The following is a 15,282-nucleotide window of genomic DNA, read 5'->3' as shown; positions in this document are numbered from 1 at the left end:
ATCTAACACCACAGAGACTGGGACCCATCATAAAAGTGGAACCCGCCATATATGAAATGTACAGTGTCAGGTTATGTTGGTAGGCGGTTGGAATGTGTTTTGTCCGTAGGGAGTTGGAATGTATTATTATTTGGCTTTCAAATAGCCATTTCGAGTTCTCCGGTGGTGTTTCCATCAAACATGGTTACATGGCTCATAGGCTGCGTCCTGCGCCGGTGAGGGGGCGTGAGGCCAAAGCTGGAAGCGGCTCATCGGCTGTCTAAAAGCCCTCTCAAACGGGTCATCAAGTATGGGCCCACCGGACGTCTGTCAGCAAGTTGCAACATAGCTACGTACACGTACGCTAACAAGAATCCATGTGATCTCGCTGACTTTTGTGTGGCTGATAGTGTGATACGACTAACGGATTAGGTTAGATCTGTGTGACTGTGTCGCACGTTGGACCCTCGTGATTTTTTTTTTTTTGAAAATCTTTTTTATTTTTTCGGTTTTTTTTACCCCCCCCCCAAAGTGTTTTTTTAGATGGCGAAAACTGGAGTGAAGGCCACGTTAAAATTTTATTATTCAATCTCAGAAGCATCCAGAGCACATATCTGGCCTTGCCCCAAAATTGGATCCAAAGGTATCTCCCTAAGCCACTCAAACGTAAATACATTAAACAATAATCAATATAAAGCATATGGAGATCAATATGATCCTCTTGAACCACAATAGGGGTGCTCACGGTTACCGTGAGGTTTTTTTTGAATCGAACCGATTTGATTGGTTTTTTAATAATTCGAACCGATGCAATCGGTTAATTGGTGATTGGTGGATTGATTAACCGTGGTTCGATTTTTTCAAATTTTTTCCTTTTTTTGATGCAGTAATTTTCCATTCAAAATTAAAAAAAAGGAAAAAAACCTTTCCTCCATCAAAATCAATTGACAACAAATTAAACTATTATAATCAACATTCATTTAGTAACAATCCAAAAAAAACATTTTAAATGAACAAATACACTAATATTTATGCAAAAAAAAAACTTAAAACAAGCTGAAATGAAAATACAGCAAACTAAACTATTAATCAACATTAATTCAATAACAATCTAAAAACAAATAAAAAAAATACACTATAAATGAACAAACACACTAATATTTATGCAAAAATAAATAAAAATACCTAAAACAAACTGAAATGAAAATACAACAAACTAAACTATTAATCAACATTCATTCACTCATTTAGTAACAATCCAAAAAAATGAAAAAAATACACTATAAATGAACAAGTTGAAGCTCGAAGGCCTGTATATTTATGCAAAAAAATAAAAAATACTTTAAACAAGTTGAAGGCCTGAAGTCGAACTTCGACAATGAACATTGAAGTGGTGGTCGATTTGTTGGCGCCGGACTAGTTGCTCTCGCTTGAACATGAAGTGAGAGGTGGCAGAGATGATAGGTGTCACCGAAGAGGGAGTAGCTGGCGCTTGGCTTTGGTGGCTTGGTGCTTGTTGGTGACCGGTGTTGCCACTTGGCGGTTGGCACGAAGTGGTGGAGGAGATGATAGGTGAGAGAGAGGCAAAGAATGAGAGAAAGAGTTTTCAGTTCTAGGCCTTCTAGCGTGGCCGTAACAGAGAAGGGAGGGGGAGAGGCCATTGGAGGACAACCATCGACCAACGCCGATGTTGAATGACGGAAGATGATGACCGATGCTAGAGGAAAGCAAGGGGAATTGGGGAGGAAGACGAACAAGAGGAAAGCAAGGGTTTTCAATTTTGGTATTAGCCTTTAGGTACGAAAAAGGGGAAGGGGGAAACTCAAATGGCGATGGTTTATTTCGATTAAAATATATATATATATATATATATATATATATATATATATATATATATATATATATATATACTGTATATATATACTGATTGATTCGGTTAACTGTTGGTTTTTTTAAAAGGTTAACTGAAACCAAATCGAAACTTGTGGTTTTTTAAGAATAGCGAACCGAAACCAAACCAACCGGTTTGGTTAACCAGATTTTTGGTTCGGTTTCGGTTCGGTTCAATTTTTTAGGCTTTCTTGCTCACCCCTAGTAGGAAGTTGGAATCTAGTAGTAAAGATAGAAAATGAATCCTCATTCCTTTATTTACCTTAGCACATTTATTACCTTCTAAAGTACATGAAAAACCTTGGTTCTGAAAATAGGACCAGATTGAATGGTTGGACTGGAAAAACCAGGAACCAGTTAAGTAACTAGTTCCGTTTCACCCTAAAATCATTTTTTATTTGGCCAACGACCTATTGACCTGGGCAATCGAACTGTTGAACCGTCAATCTAGACAATAGTTTTTGGTTGTTTTTATTATTATTTTTATTTTTTAAGTCAAGCGGATCATTCGTTTGAACTAGTTGGTTGAACTTTTTGACCTGGGAACCGGTCCCTAAAACAGTTCCCTGTCCGATATAGTTTTAAAAACCTTGTGAAAAAGGACTTCCATATTGCTAAGAAGGTATTCAATTCTCTAGATCGTATAAGAAATTGTTGAAGAATACATATCTCTCATTATCATTTTTCACCACAATTGCATAGATAGTCTAAAACACATTTGAATTCCATCGAGAAGAGCCAAGTATTTTTCATGGATAAAAGTAGCGAAACCAGAGGAGTTATGAGAGGCTAAGCATGTAATAATACCACTAGCATTTGCAACAATACCACCACCATCACTAACTCCCAGGGGTTTGCCCAAACTAACACCATCCACAATGAATTTAAATTGGTGTTTAGAAGGAAAATTCCAAACAATCCACTTTTTTTTGGTAGTAACAACCCACTTAACTCTTCTCTCCTTTTAGGAGCCTTACTCGGAATGCTGAGAGCCTGAATAGCATAATAATTTGGTTTAGTGGTCGTCCATAGTGGAAGCTAATTTCCATCAACCTTTTTTACTTTAATTATCAAACCTGAGAGGGGGAGACGTTTACACCTCTCCTTCCATAATACTCACAAAATGATAGAAGAGGTTATGCTAATTAACTAATGCACCCGGGAGTGAATACCTCCAAAATTTGCCCGCTATAATTAAGCAAGGGGAATATTATTAAAAAGGTTGGAAAAATGCTTCCAATTTTCAAATTTTGCCCTTAGGCAACAAATAAGGCCATGTTTGGTTTGTTGTTTAGAGCCTATTTTATTTTATTTTTTAATTCTTGTTCATTATGGGCAAGAATGAATAACATTAGAGTGTTTGGTTACAAAACTCTTACCATCAACATCATTCTTTTCAAAATGAAAAATCAGTCTATAGCACAAAAATTGAGGTAGCCTGCAATATGAAAAAGGGAAATTGTCAAAAACTCACCATGTCACTAACTTGACATTAAAGAGACTAACGCCTGTTAATATATTACCATTTTAACCTTCATAGAAAAATATAAAATATATACATATATTTTAGTATTTAGACATGTAAAAAAGGAAAAAAAGTTCAAAAAATATTTTCAAATATAAAATATATATAAAAACACAAAAATTACAAAAAATTGTAGAAATTTCACATAAAATAAAAATTATTTTCAAATTATAGAAACTATTGAAATTGAAAAACAAAATCAGAAAATAAAAAATGTAGAAAAAATACCAAAAAATATAGAAAAGCATAGAAATTGCAAATAAATAACAAAAAATACAAGAAATTTTATAGATGGTAGAAAATAGAAATATGTAAAAAATAGAAATTATAAAAAACATTAAAAATTATAACAAAACACTAAAAATGTAAAAGAAGAAAAGAAAATTGAAAAATGAAAAAGACCCTTTTCCTCTAACTCGCCATTCAAGGGTGATTTGGTCATAAAAATTGTTATTTATGCTGATGTGGACACCTCTGTTAAGAAACATTAACAGTGCACTAATGCAAGGTGAGTTTTGGAAAATAAAAGCTTACTGACGTGGTGAGTTTTAGATGTTTTGAAAAGCTGTAGTGAGTTTAAGAGAAATGTTGAAAACTCATGGTGAGTTTTAGACAATTTCCCTATGAAAAATATCATGCCCCATCTTACCAATTTTCATTCTTTAAAGAAACTCTAAGCCAGGGATTAGAAACCACCAGCATAAAAACACTCTTTCGAAAGTACTTTTATGAAAACTCTTACGAAAACACTTTTGTAAAAGTAATTTTATAAAAAGTACTTTTATAAAAGTACTTTTGTGAAAGCACTTTTACATAAAAGCACATTTACAAAAGCACTTTTATAAAAGTAATTTTATGAAAAGTTCTTTTACAAAAGTAAAGAACTTTTACAAAAGTAAAGCACTTTTACAAAAGTACTTTTATAGAAGTACTTTGACACGAAAGCATTTTTATGGAAGTACATTTATGAAAGCACCGAGGTTCAAAATTTTGATACAATACGGATGTATCGTATCTTTTGGGTCCTGATATGCCTGTTTACAGGTGTTTCGGCACCCCGCTCTTTTTTAATGCAATATACTTTTTTTTAACTCCCCAAAAACCAAATTTTGAAAAAAAAAACTAAAAAAAGTACCATTTTCATGTGTATCTAAGTACTGTTACGCCTCTGTCGATACATTGGCGTATCGATACTTTGAACCCTAGAAAGCACTTTTATGGAAGTACTTTTGCGAAAGCACTTTTACGAAAGTACTTTTACAAAAGCACTTTTATGAAAGTATTTTTATCAAAGTACTTTTATGAAAGCACTTTTACCAAAGTACTTTTTCAAAAGTGCTTTTATTCATTCACTTTGGACTGAATTAGACCCAATCCGGTCCATTTGCATTTTAATTGGACTGGATTGGATTGTAGCAGGTGTTGTAGTTTTTTATATATTTTCTGGATTTCTCATGTTATTTTGGTGTTTGATTCAATTTGGATTGCATTGGACCCAATCCGGTCCATTTTCATTTTATTTGGACTAGACTGGACTTGGTTTGTATGGATTTGGTCTAGTCCATTTGTAAATGGACCATATCGGATTGGACCAGATTAGACTAAATCCAGTCCAATTGACATCTCTACTAGTAAATATCTATGCTGATGATTTTGGAGACCTAAGCCAGTGGTTTATGACTGCTAACACATTTTTTTTAAGAATGAAAATGAGCAATATAAGACAACATTTTTCATTTTCAAGAAAAAAGTGTTTGGTTCATAGCAATGTTTTCTCATTTTACCTATTTTTACCCATTCTTGTCCATTTTAAAATATCATATTGGGCAAGAATGAGAGTTGAACCAAACATGGCCCAAGTGATTGAAAATTAATTTCTGTATTTGCCAAAACCACCACCGCCACCACCACCACCACCACCACAACAACAACAACAACATTTTAAGAATGGTTTTAAAATTGTCATTAACTTAGGGTCTTGGGTGATCGAATTGTTCAACTTGGAAATTGGCCACCATTCCGGTCCCATTAATCACCTTATTGATATGTAAAAAAGCATTGATTTGGTCAATGAATTGTTGGCCAGATGGCATTTGACCTAGACAATGGTTCACGAGTTTATCATAAAATAACTAAGTTATTTTTAAGAAATAAATAACAAAATACGATCTGGGATCTTAGGTAGTTGAGATTTGAGATCTAAGAGAGACAGATAGAGAAAAATAGAGAAACTTGAGAGGAAAAAGAGAGGGAAAATCGAATCAGAAAAGGAGAAGCTAGAGAGAGGGAGAAACAAAGATAGGGCCATAGAGGAACAAAGGTTATTGGTAAACCATTACAAATTTGTAACAACAACGACAGTCACGGTGATGGCCATGATCATGGCAGCAACTGGTGCCATCACCACCACCTCTTCCTCTTTCTTTTTCTTTTTCTTCTTCTTCTTCTTCTTCATTTTTATGATACCGTTCTCTCCTTTTTGGGAACTTCACATACACACACACACACACACTAGTGTAAGTAGGGGTGTCAATGGACTGGTTTTGGATTGAACTCCATCCAAATAAAAATCCATTTGGATGGATTGGATGGACCAATAAGACATATTGAATTTGGGCGGACTGAACGTACCAATATGACATATTGGATTGAAACTGGTCTGTATGAATTTATAATGGATTGAGCCAATATCTGGTCCATTGGTAGAAGATAAAAACATAGGTGTCAATGGACCATGTTTGAGTTGAAACCAATCTAAATTAATAGGAATTTGAACAGATTGGTTAGTCTCTGGACCGGTCCAAAATAATCATTGGATTGTATTGGACCAGGTCCATTTGTAATGGACTCACATTGGACTAGACCAGATTGGACCAAATCCTGTCCAATTGACACCCCTAAGTGTAAGGGCATGTGTGCAAGTAAAGGATAAAGATATAAGTTAATTTATATTATCAAATTAACATTTATGACTTGCACCAAAATCAAGCCATGCATCTAGTTTATATAACCTAATCCTCTAATATGACAGTTAATATATTAAATATAGATATAAATTAATCCAACAATTTTGACCTGTTTGCATAGGACAATTGAACCACTGACCCAGAGGTGGAAAAACAATTTCATTTTTGGGTCCATTTTTAAAAACCTTGATTTTAGGACTATAGGGACACCTCTTTGCATGATCATTAGTTGGGAGTACTCCATGCATGCCCAACATAAACATAGAGAATTTTGTAGGTACCCGTTTTTTCCATACAAACTTGGCCCACTCTTCCATAGGAACTCTATTCCTCAGCAAATATTATGGCAAACCGACCATTAGTGTTGGAGGTTCCATATGCAAAAATTTATATTGCATTTTTGTAGAACATAGGCCGGGATGGACTTCAGAGCTTCTTCTTCTTCTTCTTATTATTATTATCATCATCATCATCATCATCATCATCACTATTATTATTATTATTATTATTATTATTATTATTATTATTATTATTATTATTATTATTATTATTATTATTATTATTATTATTATTATAATATTTTGAGACCAGGCCTAGCTTCCAGTCTGGGCTGAAAGTGATCCCCCTTTGTGTTTGGTTGCAATGCAAATAAATTTGCGCTGATGCAAAACCATGACTGTGCAAATGATTTGAGTGTAAATTTTGACCTATTTTTGTTTCAAATTTTAACTTATTTTGTTTGATTGTAATACAAATGAAGTAAAATAAAACATGAAGCAGAATACAATAAAACCTAAAACAAAAATTAAATGAGAATTTACATTTTTTTTCATTTGCACTCCCATACATTTGCAATAGTGCAACTAAAATTGCACTTCAACCAAATGCAGCCTTAAAAACGTATCAATACACAAATTTTGTCCATCTCTTAAAGTCTACCAGCTATCCCAGCAGAACAAAGCTGCGCTGTTTTACCGTATCAAGTTTTAATATGTCCATCTCTTAAAGTCTACCAGCTATCCCAGCAGAACAAAGCTGCGCTGTTTTACCGTATCAAGTTTTAATAGATAAATATGTAAACATTTATCGATTTTTAAACCCACCAGTTAGGGGAATTCTTTATATTTAAACATTATAACCCATCCTAACATGTCCATTGTGAAAAATTCAGGTTGAAAAAATATGTAAAAAAGATAGAGCTCTGGCCTTTTAAATTGCACAATATACAAAAAGTGCATACATGTCAGATATTTTAAGCCTGAAGTACTTTTGTATATTCCATCTAGTTATTTATTTGTCTTTTTAATTAGGTTAAATTGGAGAAACCTCCCCTAAAGTTTCCACTTTTTTAGTTGTTGCTTAAATTTCCCTTGAAACTAGGGGTGGCAACGAGTCGATCTTTTTACGAGCTGCTCGAGTTCAAGTTCGAGCCCAATTCATTGGCTCGATTATTAAACAAGTTGATCTTCAAATATATATATATACATATAATATAATATAATAATATATATAATAAAAATATTATAATTCTTAATTTTTTAAATATTTTTATTTTTATAAATTATTTTTTTCTGAAAATCGAGCTCGAGCTTATGAATTTTTGACTCAAGCCAAGCTTGAGCTCAAGGTTCTGGCTCGAACTAAGCTCGAGCTCGAGCTTGAGCCTTGTAGAACAGTCTGGTACTACTATTTGGCTCGCCTCGGCTCGAATCCTCCCCTACTTGAAACCCCCTTTGCCGGAATCTTCTTAAAAGAGGCATGGAAATGTCTAAGATATCTATGTGATTACTTTTGACCAAAATGTTTATGTTCCACATTTTCTCTTCATATGTCACTAGCCCAAACCTTCCAATCTCTTTTCTAAATTGATATATATATTATTTCAAAATTTCCTTTCACATAAATCATTCAAAGATAAAGCTGTAACTTTAAATTTTTTTTATTGTTTATAAAATTTACATTGTTTTTTCTGTAGAGACCAACTTTAATAGTAACTGCATGGGTAGTTTGGACATTTTTGTATCTCTTATTAAAAAATTCTAGCAGAAGGGATCTACTTATAACTGTATCATAAAGTTCAGGGGAGATGATTTCAATTACGAAACTTCAGAAGAGGTTTCAACAATGGTCAAAAAAGTTAGGGAAAAGTTTCAATAATTTACTGTTTTAATTAAAAGAACATTGTTTACAATTACTCTTTTATCCCACATGCCGCACCCTTGCTAAGGTGTCATGCACGTGATAACGTGAAACTTCAAATGCAATTACTGACAAACGCTATTTTGAGTTTTTCCGGTGATATATGTGTGAAGGCACTCAGGCGGGTTTAAGGAATTATGCTATGGAATTGTCGACTGTCAAACTGGACATTATCATTCCATCTTTGGACCACCAAACCCTATGGCCAATCTGGACATTATATTAACACACTCCATTGTTGGCAATATAATTATTATTTTAAACAATTGAATGCCTACTTGATTAGTTTAGTTTAGGATTAGAAGATAATTAACTATTAAGCTTTTAAGTTTGATACAGCGAATATCTATTCATGAAGTATATCTTGTCACATGGTTCATAGTTTCATACTTCACCTGTGTTTCTTTAATGGACAAAGTATTATATACTGAGGAATATATTTGGTCAGAGATGAATTATTGGCCTATACCAAATTAACCAAGAAAATCGATTTAGTTGCTTGGCCGAAAAAAATTATTGAGTCAAATTGCGTGTGGATGAATAGTCAATTGACCAGTATTTTTTATAGATATTATTTAAAATTTCACCGCATGTGCAACCATCTCAATAAATGCTTCCTTTGTAAAACCTTTTGCTTTTGAGGTTTGGGCTGTTGGAAAACAGAATGAGTCAATTGACCAGTATGTTTTGAGCATTTGGGAAGAATTGTTTTTAGAAAGATAATAAAAAACCCTTTGAAGCGTCTAATCACAAAAATTGGTGGATTTTGTGCTTTTTAGCTTTGAGAGCACAAATCTTAAAGCTTATCCAAACACAATTAACCTTGGTAAACGGATGATAAGGTTTTCTTAGAGGCCATTTGATAATGGATGGACTAGATGAACTAAATGATTTGTAGCTTTTTTTTAATGGACACAATAGTTGAATAATAAAATATTTGAACATATGATTGAGACCAGATCTAAGTCTCATCAAAGGTCCCAAACAACTGGTCACAACAGCCTTTGCAGCCATCCATCGGGGACATCTCCCTCAATCCCTTGTATTGGGACCTGACCCAAACTCCATATGATCAAGCCCAATTTCAGTTTTAGTCATTAAGGAGCTCAGGGCAACCTCCCTAATAACTTATTTACTAACATATAAAGCAGTAAGTCATTCAATTCAGCTATTTCAGCCGTTATCATGGGTACAAGAATGTGTGCCACACAGTACCCCTCCACCAGGAGTAAAGTTTGGTGCTACAAAAAAAAACAATGTTAATCTTTGAATTAAACTGGGTTTTTTCTTTGTTTTGAAAATTACATATCATTTTATTAGAGAAGGATAAATTAATTCCAAACACGGTTTATATTTACATGCTCAAAGGTGCATTATTTCTGTTGGAGATCCAACAATGGATCCCGCTAATAGGTAATCAGCAGATCCCGACACACTACAGACATAGGCCTACTAGTTTTATTTGCTGAAACTGCTTGACCCATTTGGAAAGCAAGAAATGATCTCAAATGTACCAGTAATAACCAGGAGACAGATCAGAATTTTGAAGAGATGTCTGATACTCAAGCTAAAAGATCTTTTTGGTGGAACCCATCAAAGGACAAAGAGTAAATATGAGTATTGATGGTAGCTAGCTACAAAGGTTTTGGAATGCTACTTTTGGTGTTATTACCAGGATATTTGCATGGGTCTTTCATAGTAGGAAAAAACATATATCATGGAAGAATTAGTACTTGTATTTTTTTTATAGTCAATATTCAATAATACTTGTATCTTTACCCTTTTATCTTTATTTGTATATGCATGAATTTTGATTGTAAAAAAAATAATTTACAAATTTTGTTTTGGAAAGTGGTACTTATTTGGAGGGGTATTGAGAAGTATAGTTTTAAAAAATGATTCGAAAACGGAATCGTTTTGGCCACCGATTTCTGGGTTGATGGTCTGACCGTCCGGTTCGAATGGATGGCCTGTTATGACAAAAAATTAAAATAAATAAAAAACAGCCAAAAACTGTTGAATGGGTGGATGGATCTACGATTCAACTGTCCAGATCAACAGGTTATTGATTTTTTTGGCTAAAGACTGGATTTGGGGTAAAACGGAACCAGTTACCTAAATGGTTCCAGAGCTGAATGATCCAACCACCTGGGTCAACGGCAGTTTGAAAACCATCTTAAGAAGTGAAACGACTCAAACGAGTGTATATGTAGAAAAAGAGACTTTGTTCATGGTTAAAGACGTTTTTTACACTGAATTGGTTGGAGCTTAAAATGGGACCAGACAAGGTAGACATGTTTGGTAAGCACGTACACCAAATAAGTGAGGACTTTCTCACAGCAGTTTTTTGCATTTTGAAAAGCCCTCCCACACACTCTATTTAACGGCTTGCTCATTCACTCACTCACTCACTCAACAATCGTTATTTCTATTTAACGGCTCAATCAAAACACAGAAGCCCTCCCAAATGAGAACAAATCGGCCCCTACAAGATTGCACCCCACAACGTCCCATAATACATTCAAACCGTGTATTGAGAATATCTCCCGATGATGATACCAGAAATGATGATGACATCATCGACAAATGTTCACAATACACTGGGGGAATATGCTGTGAGGGGCAATCTGGTGGGGGGCTGATTTGGACACCTCCCAAATGGGCTCTAAAATCATAATCATTTTGCCGACATTCAGTGTGCTCATGGAGTACGCCTTAAATAGAATCACTGTTTTTATTTTCATAAGCAGGTTTGGAAAGGAAATGAAACTGCTCATAGTTTGGATGGTTTGAAGAAAATCTGATGGAGAATAATTTGATCTTCCATGGAAATAGGATTTGTAATCCAGTGGGGAAAGATGATGACGACCGAAGCTCTTTTAAGTTTTATCGATGGAAAATGAAATGTATTTCTTCTTTAATAGTGATTGTTGGTTGAAATCAATAGAAATTTACTTATCATCCGTGATGTTAACTGAATAAGGCAAGGACGTGGTTGAATACGATATCATCATCATCATTATTTAAGACTTATTCGAATTATATGGAGTCGGTTATAATAATCTTATTTTGTCATTTGTTTAATTTAAAAGTCATATCCATTATGAAATTATTGGCATGTCTTCTGCTTGGAAAAAAAAAAGATGGAATAAGATGAAATATCAAATTTACACTAAAATTATCTATCATATTGAAAAGGGTAGAAGGTATGGTACGTAAAATGTAATAATCAATCAACATTTTCAAATGATAACCAATCAATCGTATGATAAAAGCATGGTTTTTAAAACCGACCCGGAGACCAAACTTGTCACTGTCAGGGGTTCGGTTACCGGGTCGAACGGTCTGACCCACTCTGATAAAAAAATAAAAAATGGTTAAAATCGTTTGAATGGTTAATTGCTTGAGTCAGCGGTGTTGACCAAAATCAATGGTTTTTGGAGAAAATTTGGTTTTGGGGAAAAACGGAATCGGTCACTGGACTGGTTCCTAGTTTTTTCGGTCTGACCGTTCGGTCTAGTCCGGTTTGAAAACCATGGATAAAAGCGATAATCAATAGCACGGTTTGGTTAATCGAATCATGGGTTTTTTTTTAGGACCGAACTAGTACTATCGGTTTTTGGAAAACTAGTAACCGAAACCGAACTGAAACTAGTCGGTTCGATTCATCGGTTTTTTGATTTTTCAGTTTTTCAATTTTTATAATATATATTATAAAAATATATATAAATATACAATAAAAATTATAAATATATATAAAATATTATATTTTAATTAATAAATAATATATCATATATTATAAATATATATATGTATTTATATATAATGCATATTTATTAATTTATAATATATATAAAAAATATAAAAAAATATATAGAATATATGTATACCGGTCTGTTCGGTTAACTGCTGATTTTCTATATTGGTTAACCGAAATCGAACCGGTACCTTCGATTTTTTTGGTCAGTTCGGTTTTTTGATTTATTTCTCACCCCTATCAATAGGTATTTATAGGGGGGGGGGGGTTCTAATAGATCATAGTTATTGGGAACATCATAAAAATTGCCGGGTATTATAACTTATTTTTAATGAATCAAATGCCTGTCTAAGTGTTCCGAACCGTTGGACCAGAAAAATCAGGAACCAATCATTGTTTTACTCCAAAATAGTTGATTTGGTCAGCAAACCATTGACCTAAATGGTCGAACCATCGAACCATTTGACCTGAGAACGATTTTTGGCCGTTTTTTAAGTTTTTTAATTTTTATCAGAGAGGCTGTCCGTTCGGACCGAACAGTGGGACCGTTAGACCCAGAACGGTTCCCTGTCCGATTGTTAGAGTCAATGAATTCACCTAAAATATTGTGAGAAAAACTGAACCCATTACAAATCCCCAATTTTTTTTTGTTTATTTCTGTTTATTCCCATTTCAAGACACAACTGCAAGAAATGTGAAAAAGGTGATTTATGAATATTTGAATTTTACAAAAATACAGATAAAGAATTACAACTAACTTTTACATAAAACCAGCTAACCAGATAAATTACCAAAAAAAAGCTAACCAAATAAGAAATGGTATGAAATGCGTGCAATACACTTGCACAACAGTTTCTCTTGAAAAAATAGTTTCCATTCCAAGCACTATATAATTAAGGAGTAGGGGTGTCAATTGGATTGGATTTGGTTTGATCCGATCCAATTCAGTGTGAATCCATTATAAATGAATTAGGTCCAATCTAATCTAATGAATATTTTGGATCATTTTGAACTGGTCCAAGTTAATGTATAATTCATTTAATCTGTTCAAATTTGTTTTAATTTAAATTGGTTCTAATCCAAACTTGGTGCCTATATTTTTATCTTCTATCAATGGACCAGATATTGACTCAATCCAATCCAATTTAAATTCATTATGAATGGATCAGGTCCAATCCAATCCAATAAATACTTTGGTCCATTTAAGTTTGGACTGGTCCAATTTAATATGTGTTGTTGGTCTTGGTCCATTCAATCCGTCCAAATTGATTTTGGTTTGGATGGGTCCAACCCAAAACCGGTCTATTGACACAAGGAGTAAGGATGTTGCTTCTGACTGGTCCAATTTGGTGCAGTGGAAGTGCTACCTTTAGAAGATCTGGACTGTCTGGTTCATTTGGATTTGTGTCCATATGTTTTCAATTGTCTATTGTCTATGCGAGTTGAGATCTTCCAATAAAACATGTGGATATGCTGATCACAACACATTGTTGGCCATGTTCACCCAGTTGCACATTGGAAATATATGTTATACTTTGCATCACCGGTACTCTCAATGTGCACCTGAATGAACATGTCAAGCAATGTGTTTGTGAGGTGTACTATACATGGCGGATATTCTCAGGAATGGGACTTGCTCCTCACACATGGGTGCCTCATAGGCAAGGTTCAAAATATCGATATACTCGATACATCGGTAGGGGTGTATTGGGCGAATCAATACCTTCTTTTTTTTTTATTTTTTTCAAACCGGTTTAGGAGGGCCGGTTTAGAACTCCTTCACCCCCTGAACCGGTCAGACCCCCGATACACCCACTGTAGGGGCATATCGGAGAGGTCCCGAAACGATACATATAGGCTAATACGACTGATACTTTGAACCTTGCTCACAGGCATATCCACCGTGCATTAAGAACATCTCCCATGAATCTCCTCCACCCCCTGAACCGGTCAGACCCCCGATACACCCATTGTAGGGGCATATCGGAGAGGTCCCGAAACGATACATATAGGCTAATATGGGCTGATACTTTGAACCTTGCTCACAGGCATATCCATCGTGCATTAAAAACATCTCCCATGAACAATAACTTATAAATACAGGAGATGTTCCCAATGCATGATAGGATGTGCGTATGAAGTCGATGTGAAACACACCCTCCGTGAGGAGCAGATCCGGTCTTATATTCTCAATGTATGGCTGAATGAGCTTGACTACCAATATGTTATGTCCAACTTCCTAACACGCTTCCAATATTATCCAATCTGGATCTACTGCTCACAAGAATCCTACTCACACCTACTAATAGGATATACAGTTGTACATTGAGAACACTTCATAAATGGTAACATATAAATACCAAAATGTTCCGAATGTACAGGTGCAATGTCCTGTGTAAAACAGTGTGGTAGGATCCTTGTGGGTAGAGTTCAATATCATCTTACACTGCAGATCAACATATGAGACTGGGACACATGTCTCAGATGTGGAGTGTCAGATGACGGTGGGAGCGTGTTGAGGCATACTTTGTTGGAGCGGATCCGGATTCGTAACACTGGTCTGCTGTTACCATAATTACTAAAGCACCTTCCATATTTTCGCGATATTGACAAAAATACCCTTCCCAGCCATCCGCTTCGGTACAGGAACCCAACTGAATCTTATCATTTGGTAGCAAGCAATAAATGGGTTCCATCTATAAACGCTCAAGATTAAAAGTACCGTCCACAGCAATGGATGATGGAACCCCACCTCCCAAAAATGTTTTTCCATCTTTTAGGCCAGACGATTCTAATGATCACGTACAAAAAAGAATAAGGACTACATGCTTCCCCTTCACTCAAAACCACCAGATTTTCAATCTCATTCCATCATTTTATGATCCAACGACTAGAGATCTGGCTACAAGTTAATACGATGTTTCAATGTTGCTTTATCTTCACCAAAACTTAACCGAACTTTTTTC

Source organism: Nelumbo nucifera, chromosome 1 (assembly GCF_055504915.1).
Source record: "Nelumbo nucifera cultivar China Antique chromosome 1, China Antique-T2T, whole genome shotgun sequence".
Taxonomy (NCBI): domain Eukaryota; kingdom Viridiplantae; phylum Streptophyta; class Magnoliopsida; order Proteales; family Nelumbonaceae; genus Nelumbo; species Nelumbo nucifera.
Note: the sequence above shows the minus strand (reverse complement) of the source record.